The 21334-nt window shown below is 45.1% G+C and overlaps 1 long non-coding RNA gene across 2 annotated transcripts in view; it reads right to left on the bottom strand.

Annotated features, from left to right (window-relative positions):
• The window catches only part of LOC147095337 (uncharacterized), a 66444-nt gene extending 46402 nt beyond the window's left edge, over window positions 1-20042 (bottom strand). Inside the window, exon 1 of one of the 2 annotated variants that reach the window (XR_015074783.1) lies at window positions 19915-20042. This is a non-coding gene — a long non-coding RNA (uncharacterized LOC147095337). The remainder of the gene's footprint in view (window positions 1-19914) is intronic. The other variant, XR_015074782.1, reaches the window with a different exon arrangement.
• Between the last annotated feature and the right edge of the window lie 1292 nt (window positions 20043-21334).

Below are 21334 nucleotides of genomic sequence, written 5' to 3'. Positions count from 1 at the left end.
AAACAGGCAGCCCCGGGAAACAAAGCAGATCGGGTAGGGGCAATTAAAGTTATAGGCCCAGAATGGGATAAGAAGGGACCGTGGGCCATCCCATGCAAAGAGTAGATTGGGGTGTGGGCAACACAAACAAAATTGTGGTTTAGTCCAAACCCCCCGGTGAAAATACCAGGACCAATGCATCGCCCACATCAACAATATCCTTTAAAGGAGGAAGCCAAAGCAGCAGAAGGGACATAGTGTTGGAATTAACCAAACAACGAATCTTACGAGAAACTATATCTGAAACTAATTCCCCGGTATGGCCAGTAAGGAAACCTGATGCATCATTTCGGCTGACAACAGATTATACGGAACTAAATAAGGGGACCCCAAAGGAATGCCCGATAGTAGCCAGCCCTGCTACAATTTTTAATGGACTAAAGCCTGAACACACAATTTTTACAGTATTAGACATTGCGAACGGATTCTGGTCCATACCATTGGACAAAGAATCGCAAGAGAAATTTGCTTTCACACTAGATGGGAAACAATATACTTGGATGAGGGTCCCTCAAGGGTTCCATAATAGTCCAGCTATATTCCACCGACACATGGCCAAGGCCCTGGAGGAAGTAGAATTAGAGGAGGACGGCAGCACTGTGTTGCAGTATGTCGACGATTTACTGATAGCTTCCACAAGCACTCAGGTGCATGTTAAAGCCTCGTCTAAAATTCTGAAAGCTCTTCGGGATGCAGGCTTTAAAGTAAACCCCACCAAAGCTCAAGTAGGGAGATCAGAGCTAACCTATCTGGGATATAACATCAGCATGGGCAAGAAAGCCATGTCAGAGGATCGAAAGTGGGCTATAAACGATATGCCCAAATCTGTGAATATAAGGGGAGTGCGACAAGTCCTGGGACTATTTAATTATTGCAGAAATTTTATTGAAGGATTCTCACAACTAGCTGCACCTCTCTATGAATTGACCAAAGGGGGAAAAACTGCAGACGAACCCATTGAATGGACAGAGTTACAGGCAGAAGCCTTCACTAAATTAAAACAGGCACTGACTGCCGCACCAGCCTTAGGATTACCCGATATGGGGAGGTCATATCATATCTTCTGCCACAACCACAGGAGATATTACAGTGCAGTGGTAGCACAAAAGCATGGGGATTACATGAGACCTGTAGCCTACTATTCGACACAAAGATCCCCGATAGTAGCCAGTATGCCAAGATGCATTGCCGCCATTGATTGTGCACGGTGGGCAGTCAAACTGAGTGAACCTGTAGTAATGGCAGGGGATATTGTGTTACATACACAACACACCCTAGTGGAATTGTTAAACACCGGACGATTAAAAACCGTCTCAAACGGCCGCAAGGCTGCTTGGGAGGCTGTCCTGTTCCCTAAAGGTAAATCCATAAAGATAGTTAGAGATGTGAGCCAGAACCCCGCAGCTATGATGGGAATGGAGGGAGAGGAACACTGTTGCATCAGTGAAGAATCAGAATATGTAGACAGAATCAGGGAATTGCCTTTGACACAGGCAGACCTAGAGCTATATGTGGACGGGTCCCGTAAATATGTTAACGGAACACCACGAACAGGTTGGGCTGTGGTGACCGGAGATGGCACCGTCCAGAGGGAAGGAAGATTACCAGGGGGTAGTTCAGCACAGGTTGCCGAGCTGACAGCATTGACAGAAGCATTAAAATTGGCAGCAGGGAAACGGGTGAATATCTATACCGATAGTGCATAGTACATGATTATATGGCAGCTTGGAGTAGAAGGGGGTATATTGCCTCAGGTGGCAAACCCATACAGCATGAGGAATTAGTAAAGGAATTGACAGCCTCAGGGTTACCCACTGAAACAGCTGTAGTGAAGGTAAAAGCCCACCAGAGGGGGAACTCCCCCACAGAAAGGGGAAACAGAGCCGCCGACCTTGCAGCCAGAAAAGTGGTAGAGCAACAGATTGCAGCAGCAAACAAGAGCAACACAGAACCAGAAACACAGATGGACATAGCTGCTGTAACTGCATTGCCAGAAGATATAGATATATCCAAATTACATAAGGAAGTATCCCAGGAGGAGAAACAGCTATGGGAACGAGGGGGAGCAGGAGAAAGAGCGGGGGGAATATGGAGGAAAGAGCAGCAGATATGTGCACCAGGCTGTATACAACAAGAATTAATGAAAATGTACCATGGTAGGCAACACACAGGTATATCCAATATGTTAAACAACCTCCAGCGATGCTGGTGGTGGCCCAGAATGAAACAAGCTGTGGACAGATTCTGTAGACACTGCCCCATATGTGCGCAGTATAACATAGGGAAACCTGTCAAGGTAAAGTGGGGACATCAGCCGAGACCAAGAGGCCCATGGGAGAAGTTGCAGATAGACTTTACTGGACCTCTACCGAAATCAAAGGGGAAAATGTACTGTTTGGTAATAATAGATCAATTTACTAGATGGGTTGAAGCATTCGCCACTAGAGATTGCACGGCAACAATCGTGGCACGAATAATGGCAGAGGAGGTTGTACCACGATGGGGGGGTCCCGCTGCAAATTGATTCAGACCAGTTAACACACTTTACAGGGAAGGTTATAAAGGAAACATGTGCATTATTAGGTATCAGACAAAGGTTCCACATACCATACCACCCTCAGTTCAGGGATGGTGGAAAGGATGAACCGGACTTTGAAATTATCCTTAGCTAAAGCAATAGAAGACACGGGGAAGGGATGGGTAGAGCTACTCCAGAGTATACTGATGAGACTTAGAGCAACTCCGAATAGAATCACGGGGCTGACACCTTTCGAACTAATGACCGGACGAGCAATGACACTGCCGGAAGGAGTCACTACCGGGGGTGAGGATGTAGGGCCCCTGAAGGATAGAATTAGGAGATTTATTAAACAATTGTGTACGCAATTACACGCTCTCAGACATGAGGCCAAAGACCAACAGATTATACGGGATCTGGAACAGGACACACAGGAGGTCCCAGCTGTAGGTAGCAAGGTGATGGCAAAAATAATACCAGCCAAACCAGGGCTAGCACCCAGATGGTCAGGACCTTACGTAGTATTAATGAACAGTGACACATGCGCATGTATGGATGAGTCTGGAACAGGTAAAGGAAGGTGGAAGCACTGGACTCAGTTAAAAATATATGACAAAAACAATGAGTAAGCCAGAGATGGTACCTTTTGAGGAGAGTGAGGAGTATGCTAGAAGGTACAAAGAATGGGAAGGGGAGTTTCTTCATATATTAATGCTAGGGCTGTGCAGGATGTTAATATTATACGTCGTGGTGTAAGAAATAGCCATTAGAATTAAAACCCATCTTTGAATCTTCGAACAGAGACTAACAACATGCAACCGGGAACAGGTAGCATAAATGCCAGCAAGGTCGAATATCAAGCATCAAAAGACAAACAGAAGTGATAAGGGAATCGTAAAATGCAAAACATCACAGGGTGGTGGGATAATAGACAAAAATGGAGCCGAAAAGTCATAAAATGTCCTTAAAGAAACATAACAAAACATTCCTCAGAAAGATAAGAGGGAGGCCTTGTCAGTCATTCAGAAAGGGACGGCGAGGGTTGCCTTCCCGCTTCACAATTGGACAATAGGATGGGGGATCAAATGATTGACACCAAGTGTTTACCAGCCCACCGAAATAACTACAAATATAGACGACCGAGAGAGGAAATCAGGCAGTCAGGGGCGAAGGCTTCTCCGAGGTGGCTACGGCCTAACACCTTGGTCAAGTTTAGCCTCTGAGGTGGCTGATGGCCGAACACCTCCAGCAGCTTGAGAGATGACCCAACGGAAATGACCACTGCAGCAGAATGCAAGAATCCACCCAATCCGAGACCACCATACTGCCTCCCCGTCCATCCGGTCGTGTCATTCTGATTCGGGAGTCGTAGATCGCTTTCTACTGTCACGGGTTGTATGTCTATTATACTCGGTTTAAACCATATGTAATATCTGATTGTGCTTTAAAACTGTAGCTCTTTAATAAAAGCCTTGCAACTTCTAAAACCCTGTTGGGTAATCTGTGTGAGCCTGTGATCCTAATCTTACAGTGGTTTGCATCTTCAAGTATATCTGGAAACAGAGCCAGAGACCAAGAAATGAACAAGACGTACAGCAGTTTGAACTGATAGAACGGATAAGAATAGAATAATTCTAATTGGCTGGTGACGACCAGCCCCCTTTTTGTAATTACAGGAACACTGGACGTCCGGAATGAGGTGGAGTGTCCTCGCCTTGATTCTAGGGATGAACATAAGTATTGCCGTTGTCGAAGGGGTTTAATAACAAGGAAAACACAAGATGAGGTGTACTTTAGTGTAACACATAGAATTATTAAGGTTGCCATTAATATGAGTACTCTAGAGATGCCCGCGATGTGTAACAATCATACAAAACAAATATGGAACTCCCTGTGGGTAAAACAATTAGAGGGGCCACAGGGAAAATCTCTTACAAAGACGTAAGAAACGGGGAGTATTGGAAATGACCAGAGCAGGGTATGCGGCCGGGTTAGCAACAGTTAATAGGTTGGACATAGAAGGAGTAGAGGAACTACAAGCAAAAATAAAGAAGTTACTAAAACAAACCACTGGAAATAGCCAGCAATTGGCACTGGCAAGAAAACAAACAATAATGCAATTGTTGGGGGTGGAAGAGGTAGTAGCCCCCCATGCAGAAACAATCAATACAATTATTGATCGACTTGACGATGCTTCTCGCCAAACCCATAAGGAACTAGTATGTGCCATGTATGGCTCATGGCTATTGTCAAATGCTCAGCATAACATGAGGCCAATAAATAATGGACAGATCCCTGACTGGATTACTAATGAGGATCTGGAACCTCTGATTGACACAAATAAAAGCCTATGTAAGGGGCGTAAAATGGGACAAGTATACCGGGCAGGCAATTATCTGACCCCATGGACTAAGGTGATTGGCTTTGTAATAGCAATCCCACAACTCCAGGAAGAGGGACAGCCCCTATACGACGTGATTAACATAGGAGAGATACAAAGGGAAAGTTGGGTTAAATATCATGATGTCCCTACCAAGGCACTTTGGGAAGGGGATGAAGATAATAAACAGAAGAATGGAACCTAAAGGGGGGTGGTAATGGACGGGTGCCATCACAAGGGAAGGACATGGGCGTGCACACACCCCGCCCCCCCCCCACCGAAGGAGACACATCCGAGTGCGGATTCACAAAAACCACCAATTGCACCCTTGAGGTACACCCAAGGGGGATACACCGGACAAGGGTAGCACCAAGGAACAACGGGGCATTTTGTGTCACCACAACAACTGAACAGAAATATGAATATCAAGATATGATTTGTCCCATTCCCCAACCAAACTTTTGTTTTGATCCAAAGATATCTACACAGATAGGACATCAATATATACACCCACCAAGACCACAGGAAACGAAAACATGGTCACTTGATGGTATGGTACTTAATAAAGAGGTTGAAGCTTATGTCATACCAGAGCCCAAGGCAATTCCTAAGTTAGAGGAAGAGGAGGCTTGGAAGAAATTACGGCAGGAAACAAAGGAAAATTTAAAGGATTATCATAAATTAGAGGAAGACTTAAAGAAACAACAAAAAGACATTGGTACAACATTAGCAGAAACTCCTTGGTACAATAAGATCTGGAATTGGGGGCTAAATGTCGATATACACCCCTGGATCGGGATCATGTCACACGTGCTGGTAGTTCTGCAAGGCGCCGTATTAATGATCCTTTTGTTCTTACTTTGTGGATATTGCCGATGGCGAAAGAACCACAACCTAGCACAGGCCATAACCAAACGAATAACGAAGGAAGAAGAGAAAGAAACACTGTTGCTAACCACCAACAAGCAAGGGGTAGGGCGTGAGGAGAATCATTATGAAGACTGCGTTTAGGATTGCGGAAGTATGAGTACTAGACACCCTGGCTTGGTACCACTAGGGCGACGGTACTCGTAGCAAACAATCTTAAACTGCAGCATATTGGCCGTATTGGGTCAAAATGACCAATGGGCCATAAGGGGGGACTGAAGTAGTCAAATTACTATTATATCTTAGTTTGTATGTTAGAATATGTATAATTTAGTTTTTATGTTAGAATATGTATAATGCAGCACCAATGTACAAGGTGGAGATAATGAGTTAATCCCTACCCTGAGTTAAACGATATAGAGGTCTGTATATTGCATTTACCCAGCTAAGTTTTAAAACATAATTAAGTGACTTCAAATGCTGAGAGATTAAACTGCAGAACAACTCATGGGAAGATTAAGGAGGATGTCTGTTTGGCCAGGCGAGACAACACATATGCGAGATAACGCACCTAAGAATTTGTTTATTGTAAATCACAACAGGGTTCCATTCTTCAAAGTATGGTGAGACTAATCAGAGTGTGCTTGCTTTGCAGAGGTAACCCGAGATGAGGCCAAAGTCGGTGCTTTGCACGCCTTAACGAGGGCTGTTATCTTAAGAAAACATGTAACAAGCAAAACCACCTGGCTACAGGCAAATGGATGGTTGTAGAGCAATTAAGATGAGGCCCCACAGCCAGGTGACGGGACCAACCAATAACAGAAAATGTGGGATTTGTGGGTGGCAGAAGATGAAATGTCACGGTTTATAATTGCCATTTAGCTATAACTCTGTATATACCGATAAGCTTTATCCCCGCCCCTAGGGAGGGGGGTTTGATTTTTGTATAATTGTGATTGTTGCTAGGGAATCGGTGGAGTCGGATCTGTGAGGGGTCTCAGAAGGTTCTCCCCAGGCCTGTGAATAAAGACTGTTTTGAACCATCCTTCACTCGAAGTCTGTCATCTGTACCAAAGCTAAGCGTCGGGGTTGACAAATGTAAGAGGTCACACAACACCAGGTTATAGTCCAACAGCTTTATTTGAAATCACAAGCTTTCGGAGCGCTGCTCCTTCGTTACTTCACCTGACGAAGGAGCAGCGCTCTGAAAGCTTGCGATTTCAAATAAAGCTGTTGGACTATAACCTGGTGTTGTGTGATCTCTTACATAATATCTCCAAGTTTGCAGATGACACAAAGCTGGGTGGGCGTGTGCGCTGTGAGGAGGATGCAGAGAAACTCCAGTATGATCTGGGTAGGTTGGGTGATTGGGCAGATGCAGTATAATGTGGATAAATGCAAGGTTATCCACTTTGGTGGCAAAAACAGGAAGACAGATTATCTGAACGGCAATAGACTGGGAAAAGGGGAAGTGCAGAGACCTGGGTGTCCTTGTGCATCAGTTGCTGAAGGTCAGCATGCAGGTGCAGCAGGCGGTTAAGAAGGCAAATGGTATGTTGGCCTTCATAGCGAGAGGATTCGAGTACAGGAGCAAGGATGCCTTGCTGCAGTTGTACAGGGCCTTGGTGAGTCCACACCTTGAGTTGTGTGTGCAGTTTTGGTCGCCATATCTGAGGAAAGATGTTCTTGCCATGGAGGGAGTGCAGCAAAGATTCACCAGACTGATACCTGGGATGACAGGAATGCCGTATGGAGAGAGATTGGGTCGATTAGGATTATATTCGCTAGAGTTTAGAAGAGTGAGGGGATCTCATTGAAACTTATAAAATTCTAACAGGACTAGACAGACTAGATGCAGGAAGGATGTTCCGATGGCGGGGGGAGTCCAGAACCAGGGGTTACAGTCGAAAGATAAGGGGCAAGCCATTTAGGACTGAGATGAGGGGGAATTTCTTCACCCAGAGAGTGGTGAACCTGTGGAATTCTCTACCACACAAGGCAGTTGAGGCCAATTCATTAAATATATTCAAGAAGGAGTTAGATATATTTCTTAAGGCTAAAGGGATCAAGGGATATGGGGAGAAAGCAGGGACAGAGTAATGAATTTGGATGATCAGCCATGATCTCATTAAATGGCGGAGCAGGCTCGAGGGGCCGAATGGCCTACTTCTGCTCCTATCTTCTGTGTTTCTATGTTTATAGATTTGCAGACATAGTTTCCCTCCAGTTTCCTTCCACTGCTAAACGGCATCTAGAATAACTTTTTAGTGTTATTTTAACGTAACTGGGATACCTGCTCCACCGAGACATGTGTCCTATATGGAAATGCAAATCAGCAGGAATCGTTTGCCAATTCTTCGAAAATTTACAAAATGACCAAACATATTAAATTCAAGAAACAGGCTGTCAAAAATAAGAAACAAGACCCAGTAGATTTACAGAGAGGAGCACATCGGAAGCAGATATGTAACTGGACAATGAAATGTAATAAAATGAGTTCAGGATTGGGGCTGGATGAGATGTGGAGGCAAGCTTCCCTCTAGATTAACAGCGAAATCTTGCAGGGCTCCAATCCCCAGGTGGGGTCTGTACATCCCGGACAGCTCATTTTAAAACTAGGGGTGTCGAAGCTGTGATCAGCTCATGTAATGTATTCAAAGTACAGGTTGGGCTAGGCCTGTTACATCAGGAATCTTGAGAGAGAGAGAGAGAGAGAGAGAGAATGAGGCAGAAATAGAAAGAGGAGGGAAAGATGAGATAGTGGCTGAGATGGCGAGCGAGAGAAGGAGGAGAGAAGACAAAGGGTCGATACATGCAGAGAGAGGGACACAGTGAGGCAGAAGGGACCGAGGCAAAGAGAAAGGCAGAAAGCGTGAGACACAGCGAGGCAGAGAGAAATGAGAGAGATAAAGAGAGACAGAGCAAAGGTGAATGAGAGAGAGAAAATGTGGCGATGAGAGATAGAGCCATTGAGAAAGAAATAGAGACGAGAGTGAGGCAGAGTAAGTTGAGGCAGAGAGAGAGAAATTAAATGAGACAGACAGCGAAAGAGAAAAAACAAGATAGAGGATGGACGGGTTAGATTGAGTGTAAATCTCCCTCTACACTGTCCCATCGAACGATCTGTCGGTCTGATGCAATAGATGTCCATTTCCAATCTGCCTGAAGATACCGTTTCAAGTTAAACAGCTTAAACCCCAAACGGTCAGAGTGCTGACGCTCTGAGACACCCGTCTTATCTCAGTACCTTTCTGAATGTGTTATTAGACACGGAGAGATTCCCTGTGACAGTTTCCTCTTCCCAGTTCCTGCAATTCCCAAATCTTCGAAGGGTACTCTGTTGGTTGTGTCCCGAGTCGAGCGTCATATCCCGTTCTTACGAGGGTGTCTTTCAGCGTCTGTAGGTGTCCATCGCGTTCCTCCTCGTCTGAGCAGACTCGTCGATCGACAGTTCCGACGGGCCACAGCGAAAAATCGCATAGACCTCCTCAGAAGACAAACACGGGACACAACCAACAGAGTACCCTTCGTCGTCCAGTACTTCCCCGGAGCAGAGAAACTACCCCATGTTCTTCACAGCCTTCAACATGTCATTGACGATGACGAACACCTCGCTAAGGCCATCCCCACGCCTCCACTACTCACCTTCAAACAGCCACCTAACCTCAAACAGATCATCGTTCGCAGCAAATTACCCAGTTTTCAGGAGAACAGCGACCACGACACCACAACCCTGCCACAGCAACCTCTGCAAGACATGCCAGATCATCAACACAGATACCATCATCACACGTGAGGACACCACCCACCAGGTACATGGTACACACTCATGTGACTCGGCCAACGTTGTCTACCTCATACGTTGCAGGAAAGGATGCCCCGGAGCATGGTACATCGGCGAGACCATGCAGACACTGCGACAACGGATGAACGGGCACCGCGCAAAAATCGCCAGGCAGTAGAGTTCCCTCCCAGTCGGGGAACACTTCAGCAGTCAAGGATATTCAGCCTCCGATCTTCGGGTAAGCATTCTCCAAGGCGGCCTTCGAGACACACAACGCAAAATCGTCGAGCAGAAACTGATAGCTAAGTTCCGCACCCATGAGGACGGCCTCAACCGGGATCTTGGGTTCGTGTCACGTTACATGTAACCCCACCTGACATAGGGTCATCCAGACTCGAGTCGTCGTTGGCTTGTTCTCTCCACACAGATGTGGCCGGACCTGCTGTAATTTCCAGCAAGCAAAAAAAATGTTTTTTGTCTGTTTTTTTGATTTTCATACAGACCCCAGCATCTGCAACATTTGACCCCTTGTGACCCCACCTCATTGTTCTTTGATGTAATGTTTTCCTGACTGACCTGTTTGGACACCATTTACACCTTTGATTGCTGTGCTGTGATTAGCTCTCTGCCGAGGTGTGATAAATGGCAGTTAGAAAGATTACCTGTAAACATCTGACATTATTCTCTGACTATATAAGCTGTGTTTCTATGCATCTCTCCACTTCACCTGGCGAAGGAGCAGCACTCCAAAAGCTTGTGATTTCAAATAAAGCTGTTGGACTATAACCTGATGTTGTGCGATTTCTTACATTCGGCTAATGAAGGCAAGTATCCCATATGCCTTTTTAACCACCTTATTCACCTGTTCTGCTGCCTTCAGGGATCTATGTACATGCACACCATTTGCCAGTGTTCCGCCCATCTGACCAACCCATCTATATCGTCCTGTAGCCTGAGGCTTCCCGCCTCGCTATTTACCACCTCACCAATTTTCGTGTCATCTGCGAACTTACTGATCATACCTTTTACATTCACATCCAAATCATTAATGTAGACCACAAACAGCAAGGGACCCAGCACCGATCCCTGCGGTACCCCACTGGACACAGGCTTCCAGTCACAAAAACAAGCTTCCACCATCACCCTCTGCCTTCTGCCACTAAGCCAGTTTTGGATCCAATGTGCCAAGGCACCCTGGATCCCATGGGCTCTTATCTTCTTGACCAGTCTCCTATGCAGGACTTTATCAAAAGCCTTACTGAAATCCATGTAAACCACATCCACTGCACTACCCTCATCCACACACCTAGTCACCCCCTCAAAAAATTCAATCAAATTGAGAGATACTATTTCATCTGGTGGGAGTGTCCAGAGCAAGGGGCAAAAGCTTAAAGTTAAAGCTAGGCTGTTCAGGTGTGATGTCAGGAAGCATTTCTTCACACAAAGGGCAGAAGAAATCTGGAACTCTCCTCCAAAAAGCTGTTCATGCTAGAGCTCAATTGAAAAATTCAAGCCTAAAATTGATATATTTTCATTAGGTAGGGTTCTGTTTATAGACACACACATCAGCACAAGAGACACATGCAGAAACACCTACACAGACATACCCACATATACACACACACACACATAAAAACACATGTATAGTGGGACACAGAAACACACGCTCGTAGAGACACAAACAGACTGAGCAGCAGAGAACGGGTTAAGGTTGTAGGTGGATTGAGATCAGTAATGGAGAAAGAGGTTTTAAACAGGCTTTTGAAGGCACTTGTTCAGCACGTAACAGCCAGTCTGCCGATTTACAGCCCAGTGTGGTACAAATCTGACCTCTCACCAAGGACTGTGTTTGAACTCCCCACATTCATTGTACACAAGACCTTCAGATGGGATGGGGTGAAAGGTCAGAGTTTTGACCCTCAGCCCCTTGCTGAAGATTATTTCGAGTGCTGTACCGTGTCTCTTCAGAATTCACTGTAGAATTATAGTATTTACAGCAGAGAAACAGGCCACTCAGCCCAACAGGTCCATGCCGGTGTTTATGTTCCACACGAGCCTCCACCCACCTTACTTCACCTCATCCTATCATCATATCAGTCTATACCTTTCTACCTCATACTTATCCAGCTTCCCCGTAAAGGCACTCTGCTATTCCTAGGGTTGCAACGGGGTGGAAAGTTCCTGTAAATTTCCGGAAATTTTCCACGGGAAGTTTAGTTTGGGAATTTTGCCCAAAAATGCACATGCTAGCATAATATTGTTTTTTTTGTATTTCTTTCTTTTTTTTCCCCCCCCACAGGTCCTCTCTTAAAATTACTAACAGAGATGGAATCTTAATTATTAAGGAATTTCTTAATCAATATATGTTTATCTTCTTACTTGGCTTGTTTTAATAATTACAAGTTTTGTGTGTGACTGTGAACAAGTGTGTCCTGATTGGTTGGATGAGCAATTAGCTCCCTCTATTTATAATATTTGCATATCGAATTGTGATTGGCCTGCAGGCATCTGTAAGACTGCTATAGTTTTTTTTAAGATCCAGGTTAGGGGTCCTGAGGGAAGTCATTTTGTTTTCTGCTGATGTTGTGATGATGCAGTAAGTAAATCAGACTTTATACCAAATAAACCAGTTACTTGTTGAACTCTGTTGTCCTTCAATTTAAAATATACAAAATAATACACTATTGGTGTAGCGTCGTGTGTGTACAGGTCATGCTTCCATCACATGGAGCATCAGCAAAAATGTACTCACCCTGTTGCAATCATGCTGATCGACTGCAGTTCGACACAGGGATGAATGCCCTTTATTTCTCTGCATAGAACAATGCCACGTTTACCGTCGGATGTGTGGAAGCATTTTACCACAGGCATTAAAGATGGAAAGACTGTGTACATGTGCAAACACTGTAGAAAGCCATATGTAAAGAATGCCACAAAGATGCAGCAGCATTTATCCAAATGCAACAACTTCACTCAAAGCTCACAGCAGTCAGCCCAGAGTTCCTCTGCTTCCATTCAAGAAGATGATGGTTCTCATTCAGCATCAGGCTCCTTATCATCAGCAACTCCTGGCCCACTTGGAAGGTTCTTTGATACAATGGATAACCATAGCCAGAAGAATGCAGATGAGTGCCTTGCTCAAGCTGTATATGCAACAGGCTCACCCCTCATGCTCACAGCCAATGTGTACTGGAAGAGATTTTTCAATGTTATTCGCCCTGCATACTGTCCTCCCACCAGACATGCTTTGTCTACTTATTTGCTGGAGGCTGAGTATAACAGAGTCCAAGGAAAGCTCAAAGAAACAATAGCGATGGCAGACTGTGGTGCAGTTATCTCAGATGGGTGGTCAAATGTACGAGGGGAGGGCATCATAAACTACATCGTCTCCACTCCTCTCCCAGTGTTCTTCAAGAGCACAGACACGAAGGACAACAGACACACAGGCACATACATTGCTGATGAGCTGAAAGCGGTCATCAACGATCTTGGATCACGAAAGGTCTTTGCAGTAGTTACTGACAATGCTGCGAATATGAAGGCTGCTTGGGCTCAAGTGGAGGAGGCCTACCCTCATATTACGTCTATTGGGTGCGCAGCTCATGGGCTTAGCCTGCTCCTCAAGGACATCATGGGTTTGAGAACCATGGAAGCACTGTACAAGAGAGCCAAGCAAGTTGTTAAGTATGTCAGGGGAAAACAGGTAGTTGCAGCAACCTACAACTCCAAGCAAATGACAAAGAACAAGAACACCACACTGAAGCTGCCCAACAACACTAGATGGGGTGGTGTTGTCATAATGTACAACAGCCTTCTGGAGGGTAAGGAGTCGCTGCAAGAAATGGCAATATCCCAGTCTGGGGATATGGAAACCACCATCAAGAAAATACTGCTGGATGATGTGTTTTGGGAGAGAGTGGTTAGCAGCCTTAAACTACTCTCACCAGTAGCATCTGCAATTGCTCAGATTGAAGGAGATTACGCTGTCTTGTCAGATGTTCTCAGGCTTTTTACTGATTTAAAAGAACAAATCAGCATTGCCCTACCCACATCCCTGCTGCTCAAAGCAGAGGAGAAGGCAATTGTTCAATTCATACAGACGCGTCAAGAATTTTGTGTCAAGCCGATTCATGCTGCAGCATACATGCTGGACCCAAAGCATGTTGGGAGACCAGTACTTTCTGGAGAACAGATCAACAGCGCTTAGTGTGATTTCTACCCTCTCAATCTGGATGTGGGCAAAGTTCTGGGTAGTCTGGCAAAGTTCTCTACCAAGCAAGGTCTTTGGAATGGGGATGGGATATGGGAATCATGCAAGCATATCTGTGCACATACCTGGTGGAAGGGACTTTGTGCATCTGAGGCCCTGTCACCAATTGCATCGGTGATACTCCAAATCCCACCTTCATCAGCGGTCTCTGAACGAAACTGGTCACTTTTTGGGAATACGCATACAAAGGTGCGCAACAGGCTGACTAAGAGAGTGGAGAAACTGGTGGCTATCCGGGCGAACCTGCAACTTATTGAGCCAGATACAGAAGTGTCCACCACACAGCTAGACACTGACACAGAGGAGGAAATGGACACGTCAGAGCCAAAGAATCAGAAGGAGCAATGAGGAGTAGAAGACTCAAAAGGGACAAAATAAGGACAAATTACAGGCTAAATAAGCTGACGCTCTTTTTATTTTATTTTAGACGGGTCTTTTTTGTGGGGGTTCAATAAAGTTCAAAATTATAACCTAAATAAAGTTTTGAAAGCCTGTTTTTATTTGTATGGAACAGTATGTCTATTTTGACGACAAAGATAATATAAGGGTCAGAGACAAAAACCATCAGTGTGCAAAAAAACTCAAAATTCCCATAAATTCCCATGGAAAGTTTCCTCTTTTAAAAATTCCCAGAATTTTGCAACCCTAGCTATTCCCCTCAACTACGCCATGTGCCAGCAAGCTCTACATTCTGACTACTCTCTGGGTAAAGAGGTTTCTCCTGAGCTCCTTATTGGATTTATTAGTGACTATCTTACGTTTTTGACCCCCAGTTTTGGATTCCCCACAAGTGGCAACATCTTCGTCGTCTACCCGATCAAACCACTTCATAATTATACAGATCTCTAATAAATAACCCCTCGGACTTCACTTTTCTAGAGAAAAGAGCCCCAGTACAGTCAGTCATTCTGGATACTTAGAACCTCTCAGTTCTGGTATCATTCTCGTCAATCTTTGGTTCACCTTCTCCAGTGTCTCTCTATCCTTTTCATAATATGGAGACCAGAACTGCAGAGAGTGCACCAAGCGTGGTCTAACCAAGGTTCTAACAGAATCTACAAGTTGAACATAACTTCGCTGCTTTGCAATTCGATCTCTCTAGAAATGAACCTCAGTGCTGCGTTTACATTTTCATGGCCTGTTTAAAACGCTCCTGAAAACCGAACTCTTTGACCAAGCTTTTGGTCATCTGCCCCAATATCTTCTTATGCGGCTCCTGCGAAGCGCCTTGGGATGTTTTACTACATTAAAGGTGCTATATCAATACAAGTTGTTCCATTTACTCTATCTAAACAATTCTTCATTATAGAACACCTCCATCAAATCTCCTCTTAACCTTCTCTGCTCTAAGGAGAACAATCGCAGCTTCTCCGTCTATCCAAGTAACTGTAATCCCTCATCCCTGAAACCATTCTAGCAAGTCTCTTCTCCAAACCCTTCGCGTCCTTCCTAGTGTGGTGCCCAGAATTGACACAATACTGCAGCTGAGGCCAAACTTGTGTCTTATACAGGTTTACCATCGATTCCTGGCTTTTGTACTCTACGCCTCGATTTATAAAGCCCAGGATCCCATTGTCTTTATTAACCACAATTGCTTTGTTAACATGTCTTGCCACCAAAGATTTGTGCACAAACATCCCCCCAGGTCTGTGTTCGTGCACCCCTTTTAAAATTGTACCATTTCGCTTGCATTGTCTCTTCTCATTCTTCCTCCCAAACTGTATAACCTCACACTTTTCTGTGCTGTAATTCACGTGCCATGTGTCCGTCCAATCCACCAGCCTGTCTACATCCTCTTGAAGTCTATTACTAACTTCCTCACTGTTTTAAACACTTCCAAGTTGAGTCAGCTGCAAATTTCAAAATTGTGCCCTTTATCCAAATCCAGGTCATGAATATGTATCAAAACCAGCAGTTATCCTGGTACTGATCCCTGGGGACCACCACTGAATACCTCCCCCTCCAGTCCAAAAAACAGCATCCACCACAACTCTCTGTTTTCTATGCCTTAGACAATTTTGTATCCCTGCTGCTGCTGCTTCTTTTATCCCACAGGCTTCAATTTTGCCAACAAGCCTATTATGCGGAACTTCATCAAACGCCTTTTTAAAGTCCATATACACAGCATCAACTGAACAGCCCTCATCCACCCTCTGTTACCTCGTCAAAAGCCTCAAATCAAGTCCGTCAAAATGACAGAGAAACTCTTTCCTCTAGTGGGAGTCCAGAGCAAGAGAGCACAATATTTACATTATAAACAGTCCATTCAGGGGTGAGGTCAGGAAGCACGTCTTCACACAAAGCCCAGTGGAAATCTTGAACTGTCAAACAGCCTAGTTTGGCACAAATCTGACCTCTCACCAAAGACTGTGTTTGAAATCCCCACATTCATTTTACACAAGACCTTCAGATCGGTAGGGGTGAAAGGTCAGAGTTTTGACCCTCTGACACCCAGCCCCATGCTGAAGATTGTTTCGAGTGCTGTACCATGTCTTTTCAGAATTCACCACAGAATTACATAAAGATAATCCAAAAGGTCTTCTTTAGGCATATTAACAGAAAAAGGGTCGTCAGGAGAGGTGGGGCCTATTAGGGACCAAAATGGAGAACTACTGGTGGAGGCAGAAGGCATGGCTGAGGTACGAAATGAGTACGTTGCATCGGCATTAACCAAGGACGAGGATTTGTCAAAGTTATGGTAAACGAGGAGATTGCTGGGATACTGGATGAGATAAAATAGATGAAGAGGACGTACCAGACAGGCTGGCGGTAATTAAAGTGAATAGGTCACCCGGTCCGGATGGGATGCACCCAAGGTTACTGTGGGGAGTAAGGGTAGAAATTGCGTTGGTGCTGGCCACAATCTTCCAATCCTCCTTAGATTACAGGGGTGGTGCCAAAGGACTGGAGGACTGCAAATGTTATACCCTGGTTCAAACAAGGAGAGAAGGATAAACCTGGCAATTACAGGCCAGTCAGCTTAACCTTGGTGGTGGGGAATCTTTTAGAACTCCCTGTGTGGTCTAACCAAGGTTCTATACATGTTTAAAATACCTTCTCTGCTTTGTATATCTATCATTCTAGAAATGAACCCCAGTGCTTTGTCTGCATTTTCATGGCCTGATTAACCTGTTTTTAATGATTTGTGCATCTGTCCCTCTGGATCCCTTTGCTCCTCTACCCCATTTAGACACTAACTTTCCAAGGAGTATGTTTCCTTATTCCTCCTACCAAAATTGCAGCATCTCTCATCTATCTATATCAAAATTAATTTGCCATTTACACACCAACCTGCCAGTTTATTAACATCTTGTATTTTGTCACAGTGCTCCTCAGTATTAACTATACACCAGAATTTGGTGTCATCTGTAAATTTGGAAATTACACTAACTATTCCCGAGTATATATAAAATGGAGCCTCTGCTCTCTCTCTCTCCCTTGCTTCTTTTAGTATCGGGGTTTTATCCTCTAACTTTTGCTAGTTTATCAATTATTTCACCCTTTCTATTTTATATGTCTTGATCTCTCTTCTCATCTCTTCTTCCAGTGTCATGTCCACCTTTTTCATCTACCTGGTGAAAACTAAGGCAAAGTAACTAACTAAACAATATTTCAGAAACAGAAACAAAAAATGCTGGAAATACTCAGCCAGTCAGGCGCTGCAAATACTCAGCAGGTCAGGCTTTTGTATCCAATATTTCTGCTAATTTGGCGGTGTTGAAGTGCCTTACTTCTTAGCTCTGGGTAATGACTCAATACACTCTTGGATTCGTCAGACGGACAGGCCTTTTATTTCTCTTGCAAGGGGAATCAGCACCTCTACTCAAGGGGTGAGGCTACTATTCCAATGATACAGCGTAAGCATTCCATATTTATACAGTGTAACAAACAAGTTTGATTGACATTCCTTTGTTCCTCTATCAGGATACATATTAGATTAATCATCAGGTCTTATGACGTATTGACAGAAGGATCCTGGACACATAAGTCAACCGTTAATCTATAACAGGGCATGAATCGTGTAACCGGAGGTCCTCTTTAATCTTAATCATGTATTGGGAGGCTAGGTTTGCTTACGGTCGCAAGTTATCAGGTCACTGGTTACATCAACGGAACCCATTGTTTCACTTCTACATTCTCAATAGGTGGGCAGACATCTGTTCTTGGCTGTAATCCAAGTACGTGCAATAGCTCTAGTTACACATCGACTCTTGACCGGTGTCAAGTCTGAAAACTTTTACCCAGCAAGCACTTGAAATTAACCCCTTATATCATGTAGATTTCCTCAGCTGTCATTACCTGTTGGTTTATCTTGTGATCCTTTAGTGGCTCTGTCCCTATCCTGAATTTCCTATTATTTATGAGCCTATACAATATTTTACTATTTTTTTAATATTCCTTGATAATTTAATTTTGCAGTGCCTTCTCACCTTCCTAATTATTTTTCTTATACTTTCCCAACCTCTTCCTAGTCCCTTTTGTCATCCTCTCCTTTATTGTCACTGTCATATGGCATAGAAAGCCTGTTTTGTTTCTGTACTGTATAAATATGTTACAAATTCTGTATTACTTTGAAGAGGTCTGATGTAGCCTTTGACTACACAACCCTTCCCTTGCAAGCAAATAAAGCCTGTCTTTAACGATACTTTGTGTTTAAAGAGTCTTACTCGGGAGTCGAGGCTTCGACAGTGCATTTTTCTTCAGTATCCATTTTACCCTCATCTCTTTATTCAGCCCTGGTGTTTTATTATTGACTAGTTTGTTCTTGTTTTGTAGTGGAATATAATTCTCCTGAACTCTACTGATCACCTTTTTAAATATTTCCCACTGCTGTTCTGTCTCTGTCGGTTTCTTCTGTTCCATGTTTATCTTCCCTAGTTCCATTGTCATCACCTCAAAAATCAGCTTGTTCACAATCTTAATACTTTTGTCTTTCTCAATCATTATTATGTTGTGATCGATCGTGTAGATTTTCACCTACGCTCACTTCACTTAAATGCTCTGGTACATTTCCCATTATAGATCCATCAGTGATTTCTCTCGTTGGTCTTCTTACGAACTGGGTAAGAAAGGAGTCCTAAACACTGTAAATACTCCATTCCCTGTTCTCCTTTCCCTACCTCTTCTCGACAGATCACTTGGTGTAGTTAAAATCTCCCATGACAAGGATATGTATTTTACACTTTTGCTGACATAGTTTCCTTCCACTGCTAGGCAGTCGCCACAATAATCTGTTTAGCATTATTTCAACATGACCAAGAGCTCTGCTTCCCTGAAGCATCTGTGTCCTATATGGAAATACGCTCAGCAGATCAGCAGGAATCGCTTGTCAATTGCTCTAAAATTTCAGATAAATTTACAAAATAACCAATCTGCTTCAATTACAGAGACAGAGGTGGGGGGAAGAGAGACAGGGAGAGAGGACACTGTACACTCCCTCAACACTGTCCCATCAAACACTCCCGGGGCAGGTACAGCACGGGTTAGATACAGAGTAAAGCTCCCTCTACACTGTCCCATCAAACTGTCTGTGGCTCTGATGCCGGTTGTGTCGGTCTGAAGCTGCCGTGAACTCGGGGCGGGACTGAGCGCCGCGCCGATGAGCCGAGCCTGGGCCGTGTGGTGAAGAGTGAGGAGGACAGACAGGCTGGGGGAATGGGCCGACATAGGGCCGGTGGGATTGAGCGCAGAGAGTCTGAGGGAGGGCGGAGAGTCTGGGGGAGAATGAGGAGACAAGAGGAGCCAAACGGGGCATTTTAAAGGAGGGGGGAGGGAGCCGGGGGTGTTGGTGCTCAAATCTCGGAAGGTGGCGGCACCGGTGAACAAAGCGGAGAATAAAGTCTGTGCTGGGGATCCGGGGCTTTCCAGACAGAGGAGGCGGGCGGGCGGGAAGGACAAGAGGCCGGCCGCTGTGCTGAGTCTGGATCAAATTCTGCTTCAGTCCCAGCTGGAGTCTGGGGGCCGAGTCTGGGCCCCGCACTTTAGGGAGGATGAGGGGCCGGCTCACTCTCAGCCCCGCTTCCCCCTGGGCTGCGGCTCAGTCCCGGGACACTCACCCTCAGTCCCAGTCTAGATCCAGATCCTCTGGTCAATCCATTCCGGCGCCGCGCTCTTGGGTTCATTTTCCGCCATTTTGTTTCCTTCACTAACCGTCTCCATCCGGTGACCCAGGACATGCGCAGTGTGACCTCAGTTATCCGCCCCTGCTATTGTGTGAAAACAGATGATTGACAGCGCGCACACCAATAGAGGTCCGGCACAGCACCACGCGCCCCGCCCACATTCTAAGTCGGAGTGCGCCGCTCGTGGTCGCGTGGCGACAGGTTTGAATCCGCGCCACCGTTAAACCACCTCAGCATCAGTGACGTCAGGAACCTGGCAACGGCGGCTGTGTGACGTCAGCAACCCGGTCTGTGTGACGTCAGTAACCATTGCCCCTTTGGTTGTGACGTGTTTGTCCAGCGGGGCAGAAGCTACGGGTTTGATCGTCAGTGAGGGGCCCGGAATATAATGTGGAGAAATGTGAAGTTACCCACTTTGGTGAGAAAAATAGAAAAGCAGAGTATTTTTTAAATGGTGAGAGATTGGGAAATGGTGTTGTTCAGAGAGACCTGGGTCTTCTTGTACACAAATCACTGAAAGTTAACAAGCAGGTACAGCAAGCAATTAGGAAATGAAATGGTATGTTGGCCTTTATTACAAGAGGATTTGAGTTTAAGAGTAAAGATGTCTTACTGCAATTATACAGGGCCCTGTTAGACCACACCTGGAGTACTGTGTACAGTTTTGGTCTCCTTACCTAAGGAAGGATATACTTGCCTTAGAGGGAGTGCAACGAAGCTTCACCAGACTGGTTCCTGGGATGGGGGGATTGCCCTATGAGCAGAGATTGATTAGACTAGGCCTGTATTCTCTAGAGTTTAGAAGAATTTTTAAAATTTGTTTTATGGGATCTGGGCGTCGCTGGCAAAGCCAGCATTTATTGCCCATTCCTAGTTGCCCTTGAGTAGGTGGTGGTAAGCCAAATTCTTGAACTGCTGCAGTCCGTGTGGTGAAGGTAATCCCACAGTGCAGTTGGGGAGGGAGTTCCAGGATTTTAACCCAGTGACGATGAAGGATCGGCGATATACTTCCAAGTCAGGATGGTGTGTGACTTGGAGGGGAACTTAGAGGTGGTGGTGTTCCCATGCACCTGCTGCCCTTGTCCTTCTAGGTGGAAGAGGTCGCAGGTTTGGGAGGTGCTGCCGAAGAAGCCTTGGCGAGTTGCTGCAGTGCATCTTGTAGATGGTACACACTGCAGCCACGGTGCGCCGGTGGTGGAGGAAGTGAATGTTTAAGGTGGTGGATGGGGTGCCAATCAAGCGGGCTGCTTTGTCCTGGATGGTGTCGAGCTTCTTGAGTGTTGTTGGAGCTGCAGCCATCCAGGCAAGTGGAGAGTATTCCATCATGTTATGTTCATTAATAACTAGACATTCT

This window comes from Somniosus microcephalus, unplaced genomic scaffold, assembly GCF_052327205.1.
Source record: "Somniosus microcephalus isolate GS21.2 unplaced genomic scaffold, FLI_Smic_1.0 unresolved_chr1, whole genome shotgun sequence".
Classification (NCBI taxonomy): domain Eukaryota; kingdom Metazoa; phylum Chordata; class Chondrichthyes; order Squaliformes; family Somniosidae; genus Somniosus; species Somniosus microcephalus.
The sequence above is the reverse complement of the archived record's forward strand: the minus strand, read 5'-3'. Positions and strand labels throughout refer to the sequence as shown.